Raw genomic sequence first — 20956 nt, forward strand, 5'->3', positions numbered from 1 at the left:
TGAGTTTGAACCAGAACCCCGTGGGAGACAGGAGAGATGAAAGAAGGGGTCGAGAGTTCTGAGTGGATATTATGGTGATATTTTATTTGTACTGAAATGTGATTTTATTTGTATGTTAATAAATAAAGTTGCCTGGGGGTCAGAGCTAATAGCAAGCCATAACAGAAGCTGGGTGGTGGTGGTGGTGGTGGTGGTGGTGGTGGTGGTGGTGGTGGTGGTGGTGGTGCACACCTTTAATCCCGATCACATGACAGGCAGATCTCTGTGTGTTCAAGGATACAGCCAGCATGGAGACACACGCCTTTAATCTCAATACCAACCATAGAGACCTGGAGGTCTGTATAGACAGGCAGTGACGAGGAGGTCATGTGGTTGGGTTTACAACCAATGAGAAGGCAGAACAGAAAGTCAATAAAAAGACAGGCACACAGGAAGTAGGTCTCTTTCTGAGGGGAAGGACGACAGCGGCATCGAAGGGTAAGAAGGCGGTTTTAAGTCTCAGCTCTTAGCTACTGCTCTGACCTCTTGGACTTTTAACTCTGCATTTGGCTCTGTGTTTCTTATTTAATAAGGCCTTTACACCTACAGGATTTAACACCTTCTAGCCTGTGCTCATAAGAAGAGCTGCCTGGCGACAAACACAGGGAAGACGCTCGAAGAATTTCCACACTGGTCCTCCTGTGTCCTCCAGGATGCATCCATTGGTCCATCGCCACCGCCCTGTTGATACTGTTACTGATTGGATGTGTCCTGAGCACACGCCAGCTGTGAGTAAGAGCCAAGAGCCTGATGTCTTGGGGACCTCTCCTCCTTGGAATCAGAACTGTGGAAAACCCAGAATGAACAGGCTAAAGCTGTCCCCTGGGAGGCGTCTGTGATTTGGGATGTCATTTAGCCATGGATAGGTTCACGGATCCTAGGCGGGAGGGAAGAGGGAGAGCAGAACGGTGTTGAGTGGGATCAGAGTTCTGTGCTCAGACTTTGTCTGGACCTTGTAATGCCCAGTTTCACTGTTCAAAAGCCTTTTTGACTCCAAGCAGTCAAGACTTGTGAAAAAAAAAAAAAATGGAAGTTAGTGCATGGAGCAATATTCCAAAGCAACCTTGGAAAGGCACTTTGTGAGAGCTAACCTAGATTCTGAATCCAATGTCTTCTGGGTTCAAATGCAAGCTCTACTGAGTACTAGCTGTGTGACTTAGAGTGTGTTATATAACCTTTTCGTGCCCCAGCTTTTTTTACTACACTCCGTGGATGATGATACCTGACTCATAGTATTGTTGGGAGATTGAAATAAAGTGAAGCACATAGAAAAAAATCAGAGTTATATGCCATTCTGATGGTTTTATTAGACTTTAATGAATTTCTTAATATGATTACTGATTCTCAATATGCAAAAAGGATTATATTGCATATAAAAACTGCTGAAATTATTCCTGATAAATCAGAATTAACTTTGTTATTTGTACAACTACAACAGGTAATCTGAGAAAGGAATTACCCACTTTATATTACCCATATTTGATCTCATACTGGGTTGCCTGGACCATTAACAAAAGGAAATGAAGAGATTGATCAATTACTGATAGGAAACGTGTTGGAAGCTTCAGAATTTCATAAGAAACATTATGTTAATAGTAGGGGCTTAAGAAAAAAAATTCCATTACTTGGCAACAAGCTAAGGAAATTATGAAAAAAAAAACTGTCCTACTTGTTCTTTGTATAACCAAGTTCCTTTTCTTGCAGGAACTAATCCTAAAGGTACACAAAGAAATGTAATTTGGCAAATGGATATATTTCATTTAGCAAAATTTGGAAAATTAAAATATATCATCATACCATTGATACATAGATGTTCTGGAAAGGCTGATCTATAATTACACATTTATTAGAAACAATGGCTATGATAGGCATACCGATACAAATTAAGACTGATAATTCCCGAGTTTATGTTTCCAGTAAAATGAAACATTTTTTTTTTTACCCATTACAGGGATACCATGTAATCCTACGAGAGAAGCAATTGTTGAAAGAGCTAATCGCACTTTACAGGAGATGCTTGTTAAACAGAAGGGGATGTGAGGACCCCCAGGGACAGACTGCATACCGCTTTACCAACTTTAAATTTTTTTAAATGCTAATGAAACAGGGACACTGAAAGACTTTGGATTGTGGAAAAAACTGCTGAACTGGGTCAGCCAGTATATTATAAATGTTTTAACACCTTTATGGAGTCCAGGAAAAGTGTTGAGATGGGGCCAAGGGTATGCTTATGGTTCTATGGGAGACGTGAAGTTACGGATCCCATCAAAACTGATCAAAATCTGGCATGAGCAAGAGGAATCTCTTGGATGCTTTGGCTGCTGAGATGCCTCTGTTTAAAAAAAAAAAAATACAGAAGGCCTGTTGGAGCCTGCAGACCAGTCAGCTGAGTAGCTGGGTAGAGGCATGCAGATTTGTAGAGACAGTCTTGAAGGACAGAGGTAAAACAATGCACAGCACAGGCATTCAACTACTATCCTGTCCTTGAATTAAGGAGCAGGCAGTTCATTTTTTTTTTCAAAGATTAATTTATTATGTATACAATGTTCTGCCTGCATGTATGTATCCCTGCACACCAGAAGAGGGCACCAGATCTCACTACAGATGGTTGTGAGCCACCATGTGGTTGTTGGAACTCAGGACCTCTGGGAGAGCAGCTAGTGCTCTTAACCACTGAGCCATTCTCCAGCCCCACCTGGTAGTTCATTTTCTATCTCCATGTTCCTCCGGCTGTCGTCAGCAGCCTGCATCTAGCTAGATAGTATGTTCCTTCCTGTGGGCTAATCAGGACTTTCTCACAGCCCTGGAGCAAGCAAGCCTGAACTTGATTGACTCAGAATAGACTTCAGTTTCAAACTGGGAACCTGAGACAGTTGTGGGCTCCCACAAAGGCCTTTGGAACAGACAGCTAATCCTCCCACCTGGGGACAGCTTAAGAATTGGTGTGACAAAGGACAGGCAATAATTCAAATGACTCAAAAACTTCTGAATGTTACAAATCTGTTCCTTGCTATGCTGTCTGTGGAAACTGTACAGGCAACAGGGATTGGTCATAATTACTGGGCCTATATCCCTAATCCTCCAATTAACTTAGCAGTAAGTTGGGGAGATATGGATATTCCTGTGGTGGTTAATGAATCTTCTTGGCTCCCTGGTCCTTATGACAACTGAGGTCCTGCTCAGTCAATGGAGGAGGGTAAAGAGATTAAATATTACACTGGGGGAGTACAAGGATGTAACACGGATTTTAAATGGTCTTATTAATTAAAAAAAAAAAAAAAAAACCTGAGTGCCAGCTGGACGGTGGTGGCGCACACCTTTAATCCCAGCACTCGGGAGGCAGAGGCAGGCGGATCTCTGTGAGTTCGAGGCCAGCCTGGTCCGCAGAGTGAGATCCAGGACAGGCACCAAAACTACACAGAGAAACCCTGTCTCGAAAAACAAAAAAAACAAAACAACAACAACAAAAAAAAACCCTCAGTGCCAGCTATTGGGGTGAATTCTGAAAGATCAGAGAGACAGAACAAGCCACAGCTAACCTCACCAACTTCTCAGCCAATCCTGTTTCCTCAAACTGGAAGCCTCTGAGTCCTCATCCAAATGGATCTCAGTTGAACTGCTGCTAAAAGCCTAAAAGCTTTAATGCCTCTAATTCCAGGTCTTCACATCTTATATACCTTTCTGCTTCTTGCCATCACTTCCTGGGATTAAAGGTGTGCGTCTTTCCCAAGCAAGATATGAGATCTTTTTTTTTTTTGGTTTTTTCGAGACAGGGTTTCTCTGTGTAGCTTTGCGCCTTTTCCTGGAACTCACTTGGTAGCCCAGGCTGGCCTCGAACTCACAGAGATCCGCCTGGCTCTGCCTCCCGAGTGCTGGGATTAAAGGCATGCGCCACCAACGCCCGGCTAAGATATGAGATCTTAAGTCCTGGGATTGAAAGTGTGTGCCACTACGCATGGCTCTGTTTCTACTGTGGCCTTGAACTCACAGAGATCTGGATCGATTTCTGCCTCTGGAATGCTAGGATTAAGGGTGTGTACCACCACTGTCTGGCCTCTATGTCTAACCTAGTGGCTGTTCTGTTCTCTGACCCCAGATAAGTTTTATTAAGGTACACAATATATTGGGGGACACAATTTACCTCCACACAAGGAATTCCTATTTGTATGGGAAATGGAATTTAATGTCTAAATATAACCTTTCAAGTATGACTATACATAGTCAATATTACCCAAGATTCTCATAATAGATTTCATATGCTTCATGAATCTGGTTTTAAAGGACAGGAGATTAATGCCACTAGTTCCATAAATCTACCCTTCTGTGAGATGAGGGTTACCAACATGGAATCTGACTGGGTACATTGGCAACAATGTAAGAGAAACCTTGAGTGCTAATTAATGTCTCCCATGGAGACATCACTGATTGCAGCCCTTATGGCTCCCCTCAAATAAAACAGTCTCACTCAAAGTTAAGATGGCAGCAGTGTAGTTTGAATGGAATTATAGAAATTAGTCTTCTGTTAATGAACCTATCCAATGGCATGGAGTTGGAACGTCAAGTCCTCTCCTGCAAGTTGGCAATTCAATTCAGACTAATTTGTGGAAATTAGCAAGTGCCTTCCACCCTCTTAAAGCATGGGAAGGAAAGTTAAACAATGGCACCCTAATAATGACAGCATCGCTTGTGCACACTGTACCCTCCACACCTGTGTTAATTCTAGTATGCCTTTAAACTTAACCTCTGAAAGTTTATGTGTTCTTAGAGCAAGGCCAACAATCGGATGTCAGTGAAGTTGTTGAGGCCATGGCAAGACTCACCTGTGATGATCCTGGTACAGAAGCTCGCTGAAAGAATATTAAGAAGAATACGTCGAATGGTTGGACTGATTATTACTGGTATGGGAATTACTGCATTGACTGCTACTGCTCCAACAGCCAGCCCTTCATAAAGAAATTCAAACTGCTGAGTTCGTTAGCGACTGGCATAGGCATTCTACAGAGCTTTGGACTGAACAAAATAAAATAGATGATGAAATAGTTAATGAATTAGCTGATTTGAGACAAGTTGTTATATTGTTAGAAATACTGAAGGAGCAGATAAAATTAAAACGTGATTGGAATGTAACATCCTATTGTATTACACCTTTAAAGGTCAATGATAGCAAGTATGATTGGGAAAAGGTTAAGATGCTTTTGATGGGTCACCCTAATTCTTCTCAAATGATTTATGATTTACAGCAAGAAATAAGGAAAATTCTACAAAAAAGTTACCTGATATGACAGGAATGGATGTTATGGAAAGCCTTGCAGATATGATACCCTCATTCAGCCCTGTGAATAGATTTCTTGTTTTAGCAACTGTTACACTTGTGCTAGCAATAGTAACCTTATTGGCTTTAAAATGTGTTTTGGCTTACTTACATAAGATTGTAAAACAGAACAGAGAAAAGGCTGTTTATGCTGCAAAGCTACATAATCTACAAAATGGGGGTATGTTAGTGGAGTTCCTGCAGATTTCAACAGCTGGATTGATTCTGGAGTGTTAGCACCTAGCTTTGATCTGCTTTTTGTGATTGCTACCTTTTGTTTCCAGAACTTTCTGTTTGAAGTCTTATCTGAGGGTTTCCTAGGGGTTCAAAGCCTATGCAGAACTTGGTTGGGGGACAACCCAGAAAACCATGGTGTACCTTAACTGAGAATTTGCATTTGGCACTGTCCCTTTGGGGAGCTGAAATAAGAGGTTTTGGGGTAAGGAAATTAAACTTGTTACAGGTATAAATTGGAGAACAATAAAAAAGCCCTTTGTTAAGCTTCAAGAGTCAGTCTGGAGAGGCTGATCCCCCTGCAGCTGGAAAGGCTAAAAATCATCCTTAGGTGCTTCTGTGTCTTTTTTCTGGGGACCCACATGAGTCCACACTCGTTATGCAACAATGTTTGGTTGTTGTCCCTGGGAATCCTGTTCTTTTCTAATGAGAGGAAGAAATGGGATGGATCCGGAGGGGAGGGGGGGGAGTGCAGGGAGGGGAAACTATAATCAGGATATATTGCATGAGAAACGAGTCTATTTTCAACACAGGGGGAAAAAAACTGGAAAGTGATACTCTAAATGAAGGAGATTTCATTTTTAAAGATTGCTCTCTTTTAAAAAAAATAAAAACTAAGATAAAATTATGCAAACATTGAAAAGAAAGATTCTCTGAAAGAAAGAAAACAGTTCACTTGTTAGAGTGAGAAAGGATAGGTGGGGGAGACTTTGCTCTCTGTGTTTTTATACTTTTTGGTGTTTTTTGTTTGCTTGTTTGTTTTTTTTTTAAGACAGGTTTCTCAGGGGTTGGGGATTTAGCTCAGAGGTAGAGCGCTTGCGCAAGGCCCTGGGTTCGGTACTCAGCTGGGGGTGGGGGGAACGGGCTTCTCTGGGTAGTTTTGGAGCCTGTCCTGGAACTCACTCTGTAGCCCAGGCTGGCCTCAAATCACAGAAATCCACCCGGTTCTGCTTCCCGAGTGCTGGGAGTAAAGACATGCGCCACTGCTACCCGGCTTATTTTTTGATGCTTTAACCAAATAAATATAGCATCTATTCCAAAAACTCATTTTGAAATTTTGATTCTCAATTTGCTAAGAATATATAAGCATTCATTAGCCGAAAAAATAAAGAAATGAGGAAGGAAGAAATGAATCCGTGTTAAAACAATGATATTCTAAGAACTGCCTTTATTCATTCACAATGTGACAAGAAAATTTTTTGCAGAGGAACTATTTTTCAGTAATCCTCTTGATATGCTTGATAAATACGTTATCAGTTTCTTTCAGAAATGTAACATAGTAAAGGAGATATAACTAATAATGATGGTAAATTCTAATCATCCCATTTCTTCTGATAGTGGACTTTAGCTTATATGGGTGAGGACAGTAATTAAATATGAATTTAGAATATATACAATAACACAGTGTCAAATTATTATGGATATGAGACCCGCGTTAAAAAGATTACTGTTATGTTAAGGATTTCAAAGCTAACAAATTTTAAATCTATTGTGTAAAATTACAATTTTAGCCATTCAGACTTTAATATGTATTCTTAGTGGTCCTCTAATTTATAGAAAACATTATACATGTTATAGTTACATAGTTTATTAAAGTACCTTTCCATAGAAAGTAAAAATAATTATGTTTCACAAAATGACTGACAAGATGGCTGAGCGGGTACCTGCGGGCAAGTCTGACCCCGAGTTCCCGCCCTGAGCCCACATGGTGGAGTGGAAGGAGAGAACTGACTCCTTCAAGTTGCCACCTTACCCCACAGCATGCTGGGACACGTGTGCTCACAAGCACATGGGAGCTTACACAAACACACGAGCATAATTTAAAACGGTTTTCTGCATGTCCATCAAGCAGGCTCTTCTTCAGCCCCTGTCTTTTGTACTGTGAGATTACTCCACCACTTTTAAACGTGAGTGTCTGTCAAATGGGTTTCAAATTAATTCCAAATAGCCCATCGAATAGTATTTGTTCTGTAACTCAACTAATAAAAGCGTCTCAAGTAAAGCTATCACACACTTAAAGAGCACATCTAGACATAATCCGTCTCCCGTCTGCCGTCCTGCACTGGGATGAGCCCAGGTTGTGTTAAGTGTCCTAGTGTGTTGGAATTTCCTCTCAGTGGGGCTCTGGAGAACGGATCACCGTGGGAGTGCGGCTCATGCTTCTCACATCTCTTTGACCAGGAGATACACACACACACACACACACACACACACACATATATATGTATATATATATATATATATATATATATATATATACATATATATGTATTCTTATTTTCTTGTGTCGATTAGATCCTAGAGTGTATTCTATGGAAATTGTAGTCTTGTTGCTTAGTTAGAACCGATTTTCATCTTGAATAGTTATTCAGCATGTAGACGATAAAGATTTTACTCTCAAGGGGGTGGGGCAGCACACATAAAACAAGCTTTTCCACTTGTGATGTGTTACCACTAAGACAAATACCAGACAGAACATTCAGACCCTGTATCATCCTGACCAAGGCCAAAATTAGGGGTGAGGGTGTTATGTCCGAGATCTTGGGCCTGATGACGGTGAAGGCGAATTTACGAGTGCACCGGAGACAGCGGGATGGACAGCGAAGACCACAGCCCCAAACTGCAACAGTGCTGCTTGAGTTCCTGGAGTCAGCTGGGCTCGGACAAGGAGACTGGAGCCTGTGGCAAGACGTTAGCCAGGTACGGGGCGCAGGGGGCAAGAAAGCAGCATGCGGGGGCGGGCGCGAGTGCCGTGACTCGGATTCGAACCGAGGTTGCTGCGGCCACAACGCAGAGTACTAACCACTATACGATCACGGCGAGCCACACCGCCCCACGGGCGTCCCGACGCTTTGGAAGCGCCTGTCCTGCATCGAGGCTTCTCCGGCTGCTGCGTTGGGAGCGGCGCTGGGGACACGATCTGCGCCTCGGCCGGGTGGAGAGGGCGGCTGCTAACTGGGAAGTGCGTGGGTCGATGCCACTCCTGCGGGAGCAGTGTTTTCCCCAGCACGTGACAGACTTCCACCGCCTGCTGTCGGCCGAGGCTGGAGCACCGCGGGAGGGGCAGACTGCTACGGGTCCTTGCAGAGAGCAGGGCAGCAAACCAGCGGCCCGGAGGCTTCGGTGGACGCCGGTCTGCAGAGACCCAAACCCCACGGCCCGGGATTCCGTACCACACGGCCCGTCCTGCCCGTGTCTGTGATTTATTTTGGTGTCTACACACTGTTGTACCCAGAGTCCCCCAAAGATCACCAAGAGACCAAATCTGATGCAAAAGCGAAGTCTTTTTATTGTTGCGGGATAACTCGGGACTCGGTCGTTCTGACGGAGCAGCAGAGCTGGAGAGACCCTGAGTAGCCATCAAGCAGGGTTTTTATAAGGGTAGGATTTCTAGGGCAATTCCAACTGTATACAGTTACAAGCTCAGGGTTGGTGCCTACTTCAGGTCAGAGACGCTTGGTTTGAACTGATTGGAGAGTTGCAGCTGCGAGGGAATGGCCATCTCCTCTAGCCATCCATGTTACTGTGTCTATTTTGTCAGCAGACCCATTTCCTCTGACAGTCAGAATCCCGTTTTTATCCGGAGGAAACCCATTCCCTCTGACAGCTATGGTATACAATCTATAACAGCAGAAGACATCCCACAGGACATATCTGGGGCTTTATTATGCCAGTTATGTTATAGAACATCCTTTAGGCTATGGCAGGAAATGTCTGGTGTGCAGCTCCTAATTGTCTGGGTCTAGGAGCAAAGGGGCAGCACATACCCTAGCGTTTTTTGTTTTGTTTTAGAACAATTTGTCCAAGGGCCTGCTGCCCCCGTGTGACCCTTCTCTAAGATAGTTGCAAACCTGGCATCCTCCCTCACACCACGTGGTTTTCGAATTAAATTGGTTCCAGGGTTTTCTGATTACCAATTACGTTGCGGGGTCGCCCTTCTCGTATGCGTATCTTTAAACGGTGGTGTAAAGTTTACCTGTTTTATTAAAATCTGGTCCGTGTCCTGTGCTTTGGGGACTTGTCCATAATTTTCTTTTAGTAAGAAAGGATTCCCACTCCACCCATTCCGAAATAAACCAAAGACAGCAGCAGGGAAGGGTTGTCCACTGGTGCCCCCATTCAAAAAAAAAAAAAAAAAGACTTTGTTGTTGCTTTCCTTGCCAGAGACCCGGCCATAAATAAACAATCCGTGAAAGGGAAAGATAGGCCCTTTATATGCACAGGCTGGAGTATTGTGTGGGTTTCAGGGATTTCTGAGTAGGAGGTAGGAATGTGCATTTTCCACCTGCCGAGTGAGGTCGTTCACAGCGGCTGTTTCCTTGGAAAGCTGTTAAAAGCCTAAGGCCCGTCGTCCCTGGGTGGGCTCGAACCACCAACCTTTCGGTTAACAGCCGAACGCGCTAACCGATTGCGCCACAGAGACGGTGCAGTGGGCAGGGTGGCGTCTCCTTGGTGAGGCCGGCGTCACCGCGGCGGTCACACCCGGGACGACCGAGCCCCGAGGCCCCCGGGCCCGCGCCCCGCCGTGACCCGCGCCGCGCAGCCGCTCCCCGAGCTCGCGCGAACCTCAGGAACCCGGGGCGAGCCGCCGGCGGCTCCGGGACGCGGGGACCCTCGGCCACCCGGGGTCGGGGCCAACTTCGTTAGGAAGACAATATAGCCACGCGGGTGTGTTTGTTCTTTTCAATTAACCGCAAAAACACGAATTGCTTCTATCAGCGGTTTCTAGGGGTGACTCGTTTTTACTAAACTCACAACAGGCTTTGGACAGTGGTGCTGCTGGCCCGGGAGCCAGGTGTGGTGCTCATGTTCAACACGGGAACCAAGAAAGGAAGAAAGAAAGAAAGAAAGAAAGAAAGAAAGAAAGGTCTGGAGTATGAAACCCAGGTTGGGACGTAGTTTTCCTAAAAGTGCTGTTTGGTTTCATGCAAAAGCTCCAGACCCCCATTATTGCGTTTTCTGTCCTGTTTTTCTTTTGTTTTTGCATTAATCTAGAACCTCATAAGATTTTTGTCGGGCGAAGAGATGAAACCAAATGCTGAAGAGCTGGTGGGTTACAGGTCTTAACTCCAGCTGCTCCAAACACGTAGTAAATAGCAAAGGTGAAAGAGAGTCGGAGGTGGAAAAGATCTGCTTTTTGCTACAGGAAAAAGTCAGGGGAGAGCGCGCACGCAGTCCCCCACTACCATAAATTTTGCAGTCGAATTTCCCGCATTTGGGGAAATCGCAGGGGTCAACACACCCCAAGTGCAATGGCTGAGCCTCGCCCTGGGAAAACCACCTGCTTGATCATGGTGTCTCCCCTGCCAGGTAAGTATGCTCACCTCCACACCACACACCGCTCAGACACACCGGACCTGCGCTCTCAACACACGGTCACTTCGCCGCCAGCGATCGCCGGCCTCCTCGGACCCGCGCCCGGTTCCTGCGCTCCGTTGTCATCCGCGGACCCGCGCTCCCTCCCACGCCGCGCGCCAAATCCCTCGCGTTTCCGCAGCGGGTGGGGACCGGCAGCCCCTGCGCGCCTCTCATCTGCATAGACCACGCCCCCAACTGGCACCCAAGGGTGACATCACACCCCTCCCCTTCGCCACGTTGGCTGGGCGAACTCTCTTGCTCGCGGAGGGCTGGATGGAGTGTTGAAGGACCAGAGACAAACCATCTTGAATTGTCCCCAAACCCTAAACAGCCGTGGGCTGCCCACCGCTTGGCCTAACAGCCTTGTGACTGGTTTTGGTGAGTTCGAACAGACCCCCATCTCCCTCCAACACCAAGTCGGAGAATGTGATCGGGGAGCCCGGGAGCCAGCCCTACAGCAGAGGTCTCCCCGCTTCGCTCCAACCTACCTACCTCGTGTCTCCACCCCTGTATTTTAAAAAGCTCTTGATGTATGGGTTTCTTTGTTCTCTTCTACGGAAACACCGTGAAGCTGACACTACATGGGGACATGGTATTTGGGGTGACCCAAGTCCGTGTTCCTGATCCAGGGGATCCACTGTGCCCTCTCTGGACCTCCTCAGACTCCTGCATGTATGTGGTGCACACACACATACACTCAAGCACAAACATACACAAATTAGGCCAGCTTTCTGATGGTAACTTTCTCTTTTACTTCATCTTGAAAATCCTCTTACTGTCTCCACAAGTTACATCTCTTTAATACAGAACATTCCTTGGTTAAACAGTCGTCACCAAATGATTATCTTGTGACTGTGTACTTTGCACTTTCTAATTTCTGGAATCTGAGTTGACTGGTTCCACTAACTCAAGGCCTGTTCCAGTAACTCAAGGCCTATTCCTAAAATGGAGAAAGCTTAGGCCTTATTTCTAAGATGGAGGCATTTTGTTCTTATTTTGGTCTCACATTACACAGAGAAACCCTGTCTCGGAAAAAAAAATTTTTTTTTTTATTGGATTCAACCAAATTACTAGGGCAAACAGGTTTTTTGACAAATTGCCATCAGCAAAACTGCTAAACCTTGTGAATTTGTAGTTATTCAGTAAATTCTGACATTGTGGAATAATACAAGCCATTTTATCTGTTTCTGGCATCATGAGCTCATGACAATGGTGTACCCTGCCTAACTCTGCTGTTCTCACAGCTACAGCAACCAGGAAGCTAGTAAGTGTCCTAGTGAGCCCTGTGGCTCCAGAGTGTGTCTCCTCCCACACACCCAGGAAATGAGTGCCTGGAAATTAATATGATCAACGAAATTAGCCAGACTCAGAAAGACAAATATCATGTTGTCCCCCTTATACAAACTCAGATATAAAAATGTATGTGTATATATTTATGCCAGGCATGGTGGCACAGACCTTTAATCCTAGCAGTTGGGAGGCAGAGGCAGGCAGATCCCTGTGAGTTTGAGGCCAGCCTGGTCTACAGAGTGAGTCTAGGACAGTCGGCTACATAAAGAAACTATGGGTGTTTGAAAAAAAAAAAAAACTCCCAAAGAGTGGTACTATTAGGAGGTGTGGCTTGTTGGAGTAGGTGTGGCCTTGTTGGAGGAATTATGTTGTTGTGGGTGTTGGCTTTGAGGTCTCACATATGCTCAAGCCACACTGAGTGCCTCAATCCATTTCCTGTTGCCTGCACAAGATGTAGAACTCTCAGCTACCTCCCCAGCACCATGCCTGCCTGCCCACCACCATGTCCTGCCATGGTGACAATGGACTAAACTTCTGAAAATGTAAGCCACTGCAATTAATGTTTTCCTTTCCTTTGTAAGAGTTGCTATGGTCATGGTGTCTCTTCACAGCAACAGAAACCCTAACTACGACAGAGACCCAGTCTCAAAAATAAAAAATAAAAAGTGCATATGCATGTATTTATACATGTGTGTAGATGTCATGAGACTAGAAAGGGCATCATGAGGAAAGAGGAGGCAGCTTGAAAGGGTGGTAGAATACAAGTTGTAAAAAGCAGAAAGGGGCCAGGTGTGCTGGGTCCTGCCCGACTACCCAACAGTCTTGAATAGAGGGGTGAGGATTAAAAAATAATAGACATGAAAAATAGAGACGCAGACATACAAGAAAAAAGGCAGAGACACATAATAGTATCGGGATGCTCCTAGTCAACACCACAATCTCTCTGGGTTTGTTTTTCAGGGCCTTTTTATACCCTAAGCAAGGGGGCAAAAGACCTCCCCCTCCCAATGACATCACTGTTCAAACAAGTATAAACACCTCCTTAATTCTCAAGACATCTAGTACCACCTCTTTGGCAAAACATCCTGTTATTCAAAACATCCTGTTTTTCATCCTTGAAGGGCAAAACAAGCTCAGACTCTCTGACCTTGAGTCAAGATGGAAAAAGGCCACACTATGGAGTCTCTGTGGGCCCACACACAGGTGTTGGTGGTGCACGCCTTTAATCCCAGCACTCGAAGCAGAGGAAGGCAGATGTCTGTGAGTTCAGAGCCAGCCTGGTCCACAGAGTGAAACAGGACAGCCAGAGCTATTAAAAGAAACTGTCTCAAGAAACCTTAAAAAAAAAAAAAAAGCAGATTGTATCAAGAAAGGGAGGAAACTAGCCAGAGGGGAGCAGGGGGTGGGGAGGCACTTGAAGAGGAGACCAAAGAGAACATAACACACATATGTGTAAAAAGTCTATATCAAACCCCACTAATCTATATGCTAGTCTAAAAACTTAATAACTCCACTATATTTCCTTCAGGAGTGAAGACATACATCCAAAAGGGCTCTTCATAACAATTCGATGATTCTGACCAAAGGACTCTGACCCTTACATGCTATGGTCTCCTTTCCTAAGACATGCTCAGCTCTAGCAATTTATGAAAACTGAGAGTTCATACGGAACAGAAGGACTGTTGCGTATCCAAGTCTCCCTTTCTCTAGATCTGCTCATGTTGCAGAAATCAACAACTATTGGACCCACAGAATTTTTACCAAATACTGGAAGGATGGGAAGCTTTCTTACTATTGTGCTCTCGACAGAAAATATGAGATCCTTCGGAATAGTAAGCAATTAAAAACAAAGAAAAAGATGGTACATATCAATGTCAATCACTATAGTACTCAGAAATCCACCTTATAATACCAGAAGCTCACTTATGATGGGGGGAGTGAGGCTAGAGAGAGACAAACAGAGAGAAACAACGCCTGTTCTATAACCTTACTGCCCAGATAAGGGCAATGTCAGCCAATTGCACAGCATTTGTCTGTTACAGATTTTCATCGGCTCCCACATTTCATGTGCATTAATTTCTAAGGACATAGCCCCTGGAACAACCTGCCAGGAAATAACACAACCAAGGGGTGGAGAGATGGCTCAGCACTTGTGTGTAGACGTAGAGCACTTGTTCTTGCAGGGGACCTGGGTTTGATTCCCAGCACCCACAGGATGGCTCACAACTGCCCGTAATTCCACTTCCAAGGGATCTCTTAGTCACTGTTCTGTTGCTGTGAAGAGACACCATGACCAAGGCAACTCTTATAAAAGAAAGTGTTTAACTGAGGGCTTGCTAACACTTTCAGAGGTTTAGTCCATTATCATCATGGCGGGGAGCATGGTGCTGGAGCAGTAGCTGAGAGCTACATGCTGATCTGCAGGAACTGGGGGGCTGCAACCAGAAGCCTTTCTCTGTCCCGCCCTGTCCTGTGGCCCCACAGCTGCTTATAAAATAATCATTCAGAGGTTAATATTAAGTATAAATTTTTGGCCAATGACTCGGGCATGTCACTCTTTTATCCTAAATTAACCCATTTCTATTAATCTATATTTTGTCAGGCAGCCATGGCGTTACTGGTCCACTGTCATCTTGCTCCTTGGGCAGCTGGAAGGCGTCTTCCTGACTCCGCCCTCCTCCCTGTCTCTCTGCTGGGACTTCCTGCCTGGCTGTAACCTGTCTTGCCATAGGTCAAAGCAGCTTCTTTATTAACCAATGGTAGCAACATATATTCACAGCATACAGAAAGACCATCCCACAGCAGGGGGCTGGGCCTGGTATTGGCTTCTGAAACCTCAAAGCCCACCCCCAGTGACACATTTCCTCTAGCAAGGCCACACCCACTCCAACAAAGCCACTTCTATTCCTTCTAATCCTCAAATAGCGCCACTTCCTGACGGCTATGCATTCAAATGTATGAGCTTATGGTAGCTATTCTCATTCAAAAGGATCTAATGACCTCTTCTGGCCTCCAGGGACACCAGGCATGCATGTAGTGCACAGACATACATGTAGGCAAAACACCCATATGTATAAAATCATTAAATCTAAGTGTAGCCACTGTTACCTGCATACTATTCTCTATCACGTGGGAGCAAGCACAAACTGCTAAGAGGAACCCAAGATTTGTAAGGAAAGAAGAAATACAAGGAGGAAAGGAACTTAGGGATATTCTTTCCCCTGGACAGCAGTTTGTCAGGAAACTATCTATGACAGTGGTTCTCACCTTTATAAAGGGTTACTGCAACCTTTTTCTAAGTTCCTCATGTCGTGGAGACCCCTAACTATAAGATTATTTTCTGTGCTACTTCATAACTGGTTTTGCTGTTATGAAGTGTAATGTAAATATCTGATATGCAACCCTGTGAAAGGGTTGTTCAACCCCAGGGGGTCTTGACCCACAGGTTGAGAACCCCTGATCTAAGAGTGTGTGTGTGCGTGTGTGTGTGTGTGTGTGTGTGTGTGTGTGTGTGCGTGTGCGTGTGCATGCAAAACAACTGCAGTTATTGGAGGACTTTGAAGTTCTTGGGAGTTTCTGTCCAAAGATACAACATAGCATCTGTGTGCCTGTGCACTGTGGTCCTCCGCTGCACCCCACCCCCCCCCACCCCCGAGCTAAGCCTGTGCACTGCACCTTCCCCGAGCTAAGCCGGGATGACAGCATTGGCCTGGGTCAGCACTGGAGACAGCTGGGAGAAAGTTTGGTGTGCAGGCAAGTAAACAAGAAAGGAACACGGTTACAGCTGGGAACACTGACCAGGACCAGGCACCACCCCTGTGGAAGATACATTTGCAGAATGGGCTCAGAGTAGAGCACGCTATCAACACCATCACGTGACAATGGCAGACCCATCTCTCCACTGTTGAAATAAACATTTGCAGAAGTCCCCAAAGACGTGGTGCTAGAAATGATGATTGCAACAGCATGGCTTGTAATTGTAAACCTGGAAAAGATAAACCAACAATTCATAATTTAAGTAAGAATTCTCTTTCCCTAAAACAAATAATAGCAGACAGTGGTTATAGCCCCCAGAACACTATGGGCAGAAAAGTAGGAGGATTTTGAAATCAAGTCCAGCTTGAGCTAAATGTCAACCAATCAACAGTGTTTATCCCTTTCTGAGAGGGTAACATCACTGCAATCGATTTTGCTTGCCTGAGGCTATAGACAAATTATGACTGGTCGGTTTTCCCTGCATCTCAGCAATTTTTGTTGTTGTTAGATGGGGTCTCACTATGTGGCCCTGGCTGGCCTGGAACTCACAAGAGATCTGCCTGCCCCGCTCTCCCGAATGCTGGGATTAAAGGGTATCTAGGAGATTTTTGAATCCTACGATTGTAAAGGTAATGTGCCAGCAGCTACCGTAAAAATGGAAGCTGGTGGGTACTCTAAGGGAATGTGAATGTACCAGTTCCGGAATTCAACCGCCGGTGACTGTTTAATGGGGAGGCTGCTAAAAACCTAAGGGCCGGCATCCCAGGGTCGGCTCGGAGAATGCACTAACGGATTGAGCCACAATGACAGTGAAGGAGACATCCTGTGATGTTCGTTGATGGGTGAGCGGTCACCGCACCCCTCCTGAGCTCGCGGGAACCGAATGAACCCCGCGGGTCCCTCGGCCACCCGGGGGTCGGGGCTCCTGGACTCCACGCTGGCGGGCTCGCGGCCCCGGCGCCCAGCAGGACTCGGCTCTTTAGGGTCCGGTCCTTTGCAGACCCCGAGCACGGACGCGCGAGGGCTCGTCACCCCGGTAGTGCTGGAGCCTCGGCGCGGCCGCGTGGGAAAGGCGGCGAGTGCGGTGCCGGTGCTTGGGGAGGCCGGACGGGAGGAACAGGAGGAAACGGGGGTAGGGGGAACGGGGGTGCAGAGAACAGGGAGGGTAGCGTCGGAGCCTAGAGCCTGGAGCCGCGGAGACCGTCGCTTGCTAGGCGCGGCTAACGGGGGTGGGGGGTGGGGGGGCAGGTTAAGAAAATGGGTTTTTGTGGGCGCAGAACGTGAGCAAATGGGGGGGCAGAAGAAGAAAGGAGCGACGACCTTTACTGTCTGAATTTTTAGGGGGTGGGGTGGGGATTCAAGCCAGGGTTTCTCTGTGTTGCCCTGGCTGTCCTGGAACTCACAGAGATCCACCTGCCTCTGCCTCCTGAGTGAAGGGATTAAAGGCTGCTCCACTACCGCCGGGTTTACCTGTCTGATTTTTTGAAGGCGGCCACCGGTTTTTACACTTACACTTGACAAACAGTAAAAAAGCCACGTCTTTGGTGGTGTTCCTGCGGCTCACGGTGATCCCACAGTTGCTAATACTCTGTGTTGTTTGTGGTCAGAGTAATGTGGATTCGAATTCAAGACACGTAAGTAATTTCTAGGGTGTGGTAAAACGGCCCTTCCAGTCTCCAGTCTTCCCATCACCGCACCGTAAGTGCGTGAGGCCGAATGAGAAGGCATCTGAGACCCTGAAACTGCGTTCGCCTTTTCTGAGCAAAGTGCATGAACCAAGCCACCCTCACGGAGGTCTCGCTTTAATCCAGGGATGTAGTCCTACCATTCTTTCCCGTGGTGGATGTTTTTAAATACTGGGCCTTCCTCCTTAAGACAGATCACAAATTCTGAGATGAGAGTTCCTGTCTCAATGCAGTATTTTGAATAACATCTAATAAATGTAATAAAATTAAGCCTGGCATTGTGACTAATGCCTGTAATCCCAACACTTGGGACGCCAAGGCAGGACAATCAAGTGGACTTCCAAGTCAGCCTGAGATACGTAGTGACATCCTGACCTTCCCCCAAAGAAATGTCCAAAAGAATTAAACACAATACATGTCCAGCTACCTTTTTTTAAACAGTGAAGTATACAGACCAAATTGTACAACTATCTGATGCTTAAATGGTGAGTTTAATGAAGGGAATTGCCCCCTCCCCCTTTCCTATTGTTGTGATGAAATACCTGACAAGGTCCATTCATGGGAGAAAGGTTGATCTATAGCTCACAGATCCAGGCTAAAGTCCATCGTTTTGAGGGAATCAGTGGTTGGAGTTTGAGGCAGCTGATCACTTTGCATCCTTATTAAAGAAACAGAGAGGAACCAATCAATGCATTCATGCCAGAACTCTCTCTCCAGTCTCATACTGTTCAGGACACTCAGCCTAAAGAATGGTGTCACCCACAGTGGGCAGGTCCTAAAAACCTCAATCTAATCAAGACATCTAATCAATTAATATTAAATTAATATTAAATCAATTAATCCAATCAAGATAATCCCCTACAAACATGCCCACAGGCCAACCTGATCTAGCTAAGAATGTCATCAGCATCTTGGGCTTATAGAAAAGCTTCCCCCATCTTGTTATAGAAGCCTCCCTGAGGTACCCACTAATGTATTTTAAACCTGCCTTGATTTATGACTTTCTTCAATCTTAAAACCATAAAACTTCATAAAACTGCTTCCATTTTGGAACATGCAATTTGGAGAAACCTAAATCTGTTTTCCTGGGCCACGGTCACTCTAAATGACTCTAAAACTATCTCTTATTCCCTTTAAGATGACTGCTATGTTTTGTCTTGTTTTGCATTAACAATATCTCCTAAGACCTTGTCTCAAAAAACAGAACATGAAAACTCCAATCAAACAAACAAAAATCGTGAGTTCCTGTAATCTAGCACTGGAGAGGCATAGGCCGGAGGGTCAGTTCTAGGCTTAAGCAGCAGACAAGGCCAATTCACCTCTCCTTACTGATTCTGGAAGAAGTGAACCGGGAAACCAGGCAAAGAGCACAAGAGTGCAAACTACCTCCAAGCTTATTTGTATTGTTACCGCCCCTTTGATAATAGTTCAACAAGGAAGCCTGATTCCAAGTGGGCATGTTCAAGGTTCTCGGTGGGATCTTTGTTTGCCGTGGGAGAAAGTTGTTTTCTTTAAGTGACACTTCAGCCCTCCGTCCAAGGTATGAGTCCGGGGCAGCAATGTCCAGGTCCTGAGCCGGTGCAGAAAGGCCAGAGGGGGCAAAAGGCCTAGGGCGCGGGGTCCTCCGGCAACTACCAGAACATCGAGTTCACGAAACCCCTGGTCTCTGCCTCCTGCACAGGTGAACCCTAGCAGGAAATACGGCCACAGCTGCGCCTGGACACCTTGGAGCAAGTTTTGCGGTGCAGGCTGGAACAGAGGCCATGACTGCCTTTCTGCAGTCGACCTGTTTCCTTCCAGATCTTGTTTTGCTGATGGTTTTCGGATGGTGCTGGGAGAAGGACAGAGCTCGGGAATGTCGTCCTTATTAACACATGGACATCGGTGGGGTCATTTTGTTTTGGTATCTCTACAGAAAAGGCCCGAGGGAATTATTATCACATGGAACTGGAAGGCAGGTTCAGTTGGTTTGTGGAGAAGGAAGCCAGCCCAGGCCGGTCCTCCCTCCCCACACACCCAGAATGAGCGTCATTAGGAGGGAGAATCCGGAGCCCACGGGGGGGGGCGGGGGGGGGGCGATCCAGCCTTGAGCTGGGAGAGCAGTCAGGAGAGTTAGGGGAGAGCTAGCCCAAAGTGAAGGAGAGGAAGGAGAGGCGGGTGCCATGGACAGAACGGCGCGGGAACAAGCTGTGAAGACGCAGAGGGAACGTACTCTCACTTTATAGTCTTGGGGGAACTGGATTTGCTGCCTCAGCCAAGATCTGTGCGCTCTGAGGAGGAGGTGCTCTCGGTTCTTTTGTCTCAGGGGACAAACTGCAGGTTGGGGACCCTGGCCTGACTTCGGGGAGGGAAGGTCTCCGGATAAGGTGTCTGTGTAGTCCAGGAGCTAACTGCAATTGTTTATTCCGGTGATCGAAGTCGGGGCGTGTTGAGCATCCTTAGAAGATTTGAAGCGCATTTTGTCGAGCATCCTTAGAAGATTTGAAGCGCATTTTGTTGAGCATCCTTAGAAGATTTGAAGAGCATTTTCTTCTGGGTTCGAGGTCTGAAAAACGAATTCTTAACTTCAGGATTTAGTAATCATTGACCTTTTAAAGCAGAGTCAAGGTCAATCTAGCAAGGAAAAGAGTGAACACACTGGAGAGCGGGAGGCGTTTGGGGTGAGGGAGGGCAGAAGTACCTGTTCCGTCATTTGAGACAAGGTCTCACTTAGCGCAGGCTGGCCTCAACCTCAACGAGGACCAATCTCGGGGGATAGAGCTCAGTCGTGTTAACACAGATGCTGACGCTAACAAAAAAGGGAAGAGCACCTCACTCAAGCATCTAGTGTGGAGACCAGTTACTAGTTTAGAGGAAAGAAACTGTTGGGGAAAGAAGTTAACAGTCTTACTTTTGCACACCAATACCAGGGGAGAGCGCGGACGCAGTCCCCCACTACCATAAATTTTGCAGTCGAGTTTCCCGCATTTGGGGAAATCGCAGGGGTCAACACACCCCAAGTGCAATGGGTGAGCCTCGCCCTGGGAAAACCACCTGCTTGATCATGGTGTCTCCCCTGCCAGGTAAGTATGCTCGCCTCCCCACCACACACCGCTCAGACACACCGGACCTGCGCTCTCAACACACGGTCACTTCGCCGCCACCGATCGCGGGCCTCCCCGGACCCGCGCCCGGTTCCTGCGCTCCGCTGTCACCCGCGGACCCGCGCTCCCTCCCACGCCGCGCGCCAAATCCCTCGCGTTTCCGCAGTGGGTGCCGACGCGGCAGCCCCTGCGCGCCCCTC

The 20956-nt window shown here is 46.3% G+C and overlaps 4 non-coding genes across 4 annotated transcripts; all 4 read right to left on the reverse strand.

Annotated features, from left to right (window-relative positions):
- Window positions 1-8332: 8332 nt before the first annotated feature.
- On the reverse strand, window positions 8333-8404 carry Trnah-gug (transfer RNA histidin (anticodon GUG)). The gene has a single exon. It is a non-coding gene; the product is annotated as a tRNA-His (tRNA).
- Window positions 8405-9933: 1529 nt separating this feature from the next.
- Trnan-guu (transfer RNA asparagine (anticodon GUU)) lies at window positions 9934-10007 on the reverse strand. Its single transcript has one exon. It is a non-coding gene; the product is annotated as a tRNA-Asn (tRNA).
- Window positions 10008-10738: 731 nt separating this feature from the next.
- On the reverse strand, window positions 10739-10902 carry LOC131913960 (U1 spliceosomal RNA). The gene has a single exon (XR_009380028.1). It is a non-coding gene; the product is annotated as a U1 spliceosomal RNA (small nuclear RNA).
- Window positions 10903-20579: 9677 nt separating this feature from the next.
- Window positions 20580-20743, reverse strand: LOC131913915 (U1 spliceosomal RNA). The gene has a single exon (XR_009379988.1). It is a non-coding gene; the product is annotated as a U1 spliceosomal RNA (small nuclear RNA).
- Between the last annotated feature and the right edge of the window lie 213 nt (window positions 20744-20956).

Source organism: Peromyscus eremicus, chromosome 6, assembly GCF_949786415.1.
Source record: "Peromyscus eremicus chromosome 6, PerEre_H2_v1, whole genome shotgun sequence".
NCBI lineage: Eukaryota > Metazoa > Chordata > Mammalia > Rodentia > Cricetidae > Peromyscus > Peromyscus eremicus.